This window comes from Saimiri boliviensis, chromosome 14 (assembly GCF_048565385.1).
Source record: "Saimiri boliviensis isolate mSaiBol1 chromosome 14, mSaiBol1.pri, whole genome shotgun sequence".
NCBI classification, from domain to species: domain Eukaryota; kingdom Metazoa; phylum Chordata; class Mammalia; order Primates; family Cebidae; genus Saimiri; species Saimiri boliviensis.
In genome coordinates this window covers 15,516,594-15,522,287 of record NC_133462.1, presented here as the reverse complement: position 1 = coordinate 15,522,287, position 5,694 = coordinate 15,516,594, and positions in this window count along the sequence as shown.

Below are 5,694 nucleotides of genomic sequence, written 5' to 3'. Positions count from 1 at the left end.
CAAAAAAAAAAAAGAATTATAAAATCTTTTTGGGTTAAACAAAAAAAAAAATGCACAAAACAAACACCAGCTCTTATCAAATTTACACAGCTCTCCCAGAGAACAGGAAAGGAAGAATACTCATTAACTCATTTTTTTGTGGCAGTAAAACCATGTGAAAAGCAGACCAGAACACAGTGAGGAAGTCAGATTGCAGGCCTTACTTGGGAACAGAGAGGGAAAATCCACAAATAAAATATGACCAAAAGGAGCCAGGATTTACTGCGGTGAGTTGATTCCCCAGCTATTCGAGGTGATTTTAACACCTGAAAATCAACCATTGCCTTTGCTACATCCACAGATTAGCTAGAAAAACATTATAATTAGCAGAACAGAAGCAAAATGGCCTTTCCTGAAATCCCACATCATTCCATCACAGTGCAGACACCAATGACAAATAATAAAAAGAGGGACCTCCGTCACCTGGTAAACATGTCCTCACAGCTCCAGCAAGCACCCGGCTTCCCAGTGAATGACTGCAGCCTCCCTTTCATCAGCCCCAGGCAAGGCTGCCTGTGATGGCCACACAGCCTCCGACCCAGGGGCCTCACCCTCCCGCAGAGGCTCTCCTGTGGCCACTGCACAGCAACAGCATGAGGGCAGGGCAGAGTCTTTGATGCCCACACATGGCAGAAGCTGAGGCCAGAGCCATGGGGGCTGGAGAGCAGAGCTGCTGGGGTCAGAGGTTCCTGAGGACGCCCAGGCCTAAGGGGAGGTGGCTCCCTGGATGGGGGCAACCAGGCTCCAACCTCAAAGCCCACATGGGAGAAGCCACCACTCTAGGCCTTTCCTAGGGTGACTGACAGGACAGCAGGGGTGTGACACATGGCAGGATTCCTGAATGCACCCGAGATGAAGGGGTCACCAGGGGACACTGTTCTTGTGGCAGATCAGGAGGGAGTGAGGACACATGCCAGGCCCCCACAGCGTGACCGGGACTGACCCACACCACTCCCCTGCACGCATTACCCTCGGTAAGTCACATGGCCAAGCCCAGGACCCATGTGGGAGGAGGGGAACAGGACCCCCTTTAGTGATGGAACCCAGGGTCCGTGCGAAGAGAGGCCATGAAAGAGTGGTCCAACCTACAGCACAAACCATTGTCTATCATAAGTAGACGCCCTGCTCCATGACCCCTGCATTTAAATAAATGTTTGTTAAATGAATCAAATGCCCTCGCCCTGAGATCTCACCTGTGTGTAGGTCTATCACACACACAAACACACATACACACACCCAGAGAACCTGCAGGATCCTGGACACAGGAATGCAGACATGACAGCAGGCAGGCATCAGGGGCAGAGCAAACAGCGTAAATGACCCGCACAGTACCCTGGGGCCCATCAGCTCAGAGACCCTGTGAGGGCTGAGATGGGGCTAGGCAGTGGGGAGACTCAGAGAGGGTGGGGCCTGCAGGAAGCTGAGCACTGCCCTCCAGGGAGGCAAGAGCACTGTTCCCATCAGAAAGCACATCTTCCTGCACCAGCTGCACAGACACAGGAGGCCCCCTGCCTGCCCTGGGCCAGGGTGTGGATTCCGGATTTCATGCCCCAATGGGTGGGACTGAGATTTTCAGTGACATCCAAGGGGAACCTGTGATTCCGAGCTTAAACTACTGTGCCTACAAAACAGGAAATAACCCGACTTTTCCTGTTAAATCTCAAAGGCCCTAAGCATAAGCTAGCACCTTCTAAATCAGACGTTGAGTCACTCCAGGGAGTGGCTGACACCTGTCCCTGCTCCTCCCCTTGGCTCAGCTGCTGCCCCTCTGGGGTGACTGATGATCAGGACAAGGGAGCCTAGAGCTGGCCCCATGACTGACAGAAAGGCAGGACTCGGCCTCCATTCTGAAGACTGGGGGTGTCCGGAGAGCTGGGCGTCCCACAGAGCTGCACAGGAGGATGGGGACAGAGGGTGACACAGGACTCAGGGTGTCAGATGGGTCAGGAGGCTCAGCTGGGAGCTCAAGGACAGTACAGACCTGAAGAGCCTCAGTGGGAAAGAAGCGCTGAAGTGGGAAGTTCTGGAATGTTTCAGGGACAAGACTCAGTGCGCCAAGGGAACGCTCCCACCCCGATGTAGCCTGCAGCACTGGGCGGGCTGTGCGCCTCCCCTCTGCCCATCCTCACAGCTCCTGCCTCCAGGGACACGGCTCCTGCCCTAACGTGCATCCTCTCTCACTCCACACAAAAGGGCCTCTAGGGTCCCTCTCCTGCACTGCATGGAGGGGAGGCCACGTTCCCACAGACCACCCAGCAACAGGGTCCTGTGGAGGCGGGGTCGGGAGGATCACACACCCCTCGTGCCGGGGGGCCTGACTCTGGGGGTGATGGATTAGCCTGGAGGCCACCTGTCCCTGAGGGAAACCTGCACCCTAGTGGCTGCCACATCCCTCCTGATTCTTCCAGCTGAGAATCCTTGAAATCCCTGGGAGGACGCATCCCCCACTGGGAAAGGCCCGTGTGGAAGGTTCCACAGCAGCCCAGCCAAGGCCCTTGGACACAGATCCTGAGTAACAGAACCTTTAGGGGCACAGGCACATGGCCATGTCCCCAGTGCCCACACAGGGCAGGGGCATCTGCACACTGAGTGCGCAGCTCCTGCGCCTGAACCCAGCCCCTCCTGGATGACGTGGGCGCTGGACCTTAACAAAGATCATGACATTTTACCCTTATCTACCTGTTCTTCTAAGAGTTGAGTACATTTTTCAATTGCATTTTGGTATTTGATCCTCTCTGAGTTAATTCTGATTTGGGCTGGGGATGCAGGGCACTGTCACCACACAGGGGCTGGGAATGAAACAACAGTATCCCGTCACTGATTCCATTTACTTAGGGGGACATATTCTTATTTAGGGAAAGATCTAAAAGTATATGAATTTGAGCATAAAGAGGAAAAAAGCATAAAGCAAAAAAAGCAAAAAATCTCAAATAAGAGAGGGAGAGAGAGAGAGAGAGAGAGACCGACAGCATCAGTGGCTACCAAGGGCTGGGGTGAGGGAGAGTGGGGCGTTATGATTAATAGTATAAAATTTCTACATGAGATATGAAAATTTTCTGGAAAAATATTATGGTGAGGATGCGAATGTAATTGTGTAATGTAATATTGTGAATGTAATATTGTAATATGTAATATTGTAATGTAATAATATAATGTTGTGAATGTAATTAATGGCATTTAATTGTACACTTCACATGATTCATGTTGCATATTTTCTTATACATTTGACCACATCTATAAAACACTTGGAGAGGGAAAGCCCACCACGTAAAATATACCCATCCTAATCAGATAGTCCTCATTATACCCATGCGCAGGCCCTCATGACCTTCTGTACAGAAATAACCAAGGATTTAAGGACATGAGACTTCCCAGCCAATTGCAGATGCACAACATAAATTATCTGCGAAGAGACTGAGAGTTAAGCTGGGGGTACAGACCTCAGCACTGCCAGGATACACATCCTTCTCATGGATCTGACTTTATCTGACCCAGTCCCCTGTCCAGATCTTGTTGTGGGGTTGGGACAAGGGAGATCATGAAGCCTGTCCCCAGGGCACTCTGTGTGAGCACAGGAGACCCCCCTACTAGGTCTCCACACACAACTCTGACCACCAGGCCTTGTGAGGGGGACTGCAGCACAGCCTCAGCGATCACACCAGAGAATCGGCTACAGAGAGGACCACAGAGCTGGAGAAGCTGATGGATGACACGGAGCAGGGTCCCTGCAGTTCACAGCTCACCCTGGCATAGGTGTCCCCTCCCCCGACCCAGGCACCCCGACACACCTCCCTCCTGGGGCCTCCTCCTTGGCGACACATCAGCATCCCTCACTCAAGCTGTCCAGAGAGAGCAGCACCTTGGACAGCACCAACCCCAGCTTCACCCTTCCTCCCTCACAGGGCTCAGGGCTCAGAACAAATGGCAGAGGCCAATAAGTCCAGAGACGGTAACAGGGCAAAGATCCAGGGGCAGCTGCCTGGAACGGGAGCAGGAAGCCACAGGGAAGCCACAGGGAGAAGATGGTGCCGGAAGGAAAACCCAGGAATGGGCAGGAGAAGAGAGGAAGACACAGGCTCTGCTGGGTTGTAGTCCAGGGTGGGACTGTGAGTGTGAAGCTATCTAAGCAGGTGACGGCACCCTCTCCTTCCCTGGGCTCAGCCAAAAGGGCATTTTTCCACGACTGTTCGTCTCTCACAAGCTCCGACGCCCCCAGTGCCGTCACCTCACAGCCCTTCTCATTACCATTAACTCCTCAGCCCCACGAAGTTCACTGAGCGCCTGTCTCCCTGTTACAGGGAAACTCCGTGAGTGCAGGGGCCACGTCTATCCTGCTCTCTGTGGAATCCCAGGGCCCAGCCCAGTGCCTGACACAGAACAGATGCTCAATAAATACTGGTTAAATGTGTGGGAGATCTCTGAAAAGAAGCATATCACCTCCATGTTGCCCTGGGTCAGAGCCTGTTCCATGTGGACGCAGGGGCACTGGCGCCAGCACGGGGGGAGGCCAGCGGGTGCCCGCGGCTGCCCCAGAGATGGATCCTGAACCCCGGAACTTCAGGAGGGAAGGCAGAGCCCTGTGGGAATAGAACCTGGACCACCCTGACCCTGCAGCCTAATTAATCCAGGGTTCAGGTCCCGCTCACACCACGTGGACCCTTGGTTAGCATCCCTGGAGCAGCTCCTGATAAGGCTACAGGGCTCCGCTCGCCCTCCAGGGGGCGACATAGCACACAGACAACGTTCAGGAAATGGATTCCCCTGGCCAAGAACCTGGCTTTGCTAAGGAGGTGGAGATAGAGCTTGCTTTCCATCCCTTGCTCCAACTGGACTCTTCCGATCCCTCCCACGTACCTGCTCTGTCCCTTTCTGGGTCCTGTGAGGACCCTGCTCTGCCAGGGGTCCCTGTGGAACTTCTGACTCCCTCCCACCATGGGCAGTTGGGGGGTAACCACAGGACAGTCAGCCTCACATAGGACAGAGACCACCCAGGGTGGTCAAGAAGAATATAGACAGGCCCCGAGCCACAGCTCAGCCAACAGACACAGAGAGGGAGAGTCCCCCTGGAGCCTTCCCCAAAGACAGCAGCACCCAGAGCCTCCCACCTCCCTCCACCACTGTCCTCTCTTTCCAGGACACACAGGACACCTCGCCCTCCACACACAGGAGCTGGGGGTCTCCTGAGACCCCTGGGGCTGGGTCTCCATCCCTGGGTCAGAAGCCAGGCTGGTGACACTGGAGACAGAGGGCTGGTCCCTCCCCAGCCACCACCCAGTGAGCCCTTCTCTATTCCCCAGAGCCACCTCTGACACCTTCCTGCCAGGTGTCATCCCACCTTCCCAGAGCCCTGGAGAGCATGGGGAAACCAGGGGCCCAGCTGGGTTTCTCTGTCACGGAGGAAAATAATCCCCCTGGTGTGACAGACCCAAGGACAGAACACAGCAGAGGTCAGCACTGGGGAAGGCAGGCTGTCCTCTCAGGGGATGGGGTCCATCCACCCTGCTATTCAAAGCTTTCTCTGGGAAACCGAAAATAGAAGGGAAAAAGGAGGAGGGACAAAAGAGGCAGAAATGAGAGGGGAGGGGACAGAGGACTCCTGAATAGAGACCACACCCATAGCCACGTGATCCTAAGAAGTGCTCCTGCCCTAGAAGT